This window comes from Antrostomus carolinensis, unplaced genomic scaffold (genome assembly GCF_000700745.2).
Source record: "Antrostomus carolinensis isolate BGI_N321 unplaced genomic scaffold, ASM70074v2 scaffold20264, whole genome shotgun sequence".
Taxonomy (NCBI): Eukaryota; Metazoa; Chordata; class Aves; order Caprimulgiformes; family Caprimulgidae; genus Antrostomus; species Antrostomus carolinensis.
Genome location: NW_010310352.1, coordinates 5,215 through 6,390, shown reverse-complemented (window position 1 = coordinate 6,390; position 1,176 = coordinate 5,215).

The window sequence follows — 1,176 nt, the reverse complement described above, 5'->3', positions numbered from 1 at the left end:
TCACCGCCCACTGACCAATTCCCAGCCTGTGCCAGCTAACGATCCCGCAGCCAAGACGGCCCTGAATCCAAACCCCGGAAGAGTGAGCCCGAGCGATCCGCGAGAGAATGTCCCGTCTTCCAGTCAGCCCTGGTTAATGTACTGACATGACGTGATATGATATGGAATATTTCATTGGCACAACCAGATGCCAGTTTTGGGTTTTGCTCCTCACTGCGCTTCCCCCTCCCAGTCCTAGTGCAGCTGTGAAGTAGACAAACACCGTGGCCTTGAGCTCCAGCAGCAACTAAAAACACCAGTACTGTTATCAACGTTCTTCTCGTACTAAGTCTGAACTGACACACTGAAAGTAAAATACTGCTATTCTAATTACTAAAAAGAAAATTAACTCTATCCTAGCAAAACCAGGACACTGTCACAATCAACTTTTCTACACTCAAGTGTAAACTAATAAAACTAATTAAAATTTAATCCATTTAAAAATCTGACTGAATACCAGATTCATTACTTCATAAATATCACCCAACTGCTGCTGCACCCCAACACTCTCCATCTAGGCACATTCTAATATTATCTGCAACATTTCAGCTGTCACCTTCCAGAGCTTTAAAATGGCTTCTCTTGGTAAAATTTCATTTAAAAGTAAAAGCAAGTTTCCAAAGCTCATTTCTCAGCTAAATTTTTCTCTTTATATTCAGACTCTCAGAAGAGAAACAGATTTCCATTTTCTCCAGAACTTCAGTAGTCACTCCCCAACATACATTCGTGCAATAAAACTTCCCATCCAGCTACTAGTTTTTGCTCAGGAGAGAAGAAACAATAAGAATTTAGATAGTGCAGGCTCTTGTCACAAAGTGTAGCTCAAACAATTAGCCCCCAATTTTTAACAAACACAAAGCCTCCCCAGTCCTACTAAGAACCTAGACTAGATTTAATTCTCTAGAAAGCCATGATGATTGGCTGGAAAGCAAGGGAAAAAAAAGAAAAAAAAAAAAAGAAGTCTGTTCTGTTAACCGAACTCCCTGCCAAACCATACTTGTTTGATCACTTTTATACTACCTAGATTTTGCATATCAAAAAATGTACAGAGCAAAACAGACTGAAGATATGGAAATTTTATTCCACAAAAAAAAAAGTCTGTCATTTTCAACAGCGTGGTTATATGCATTAACAGCT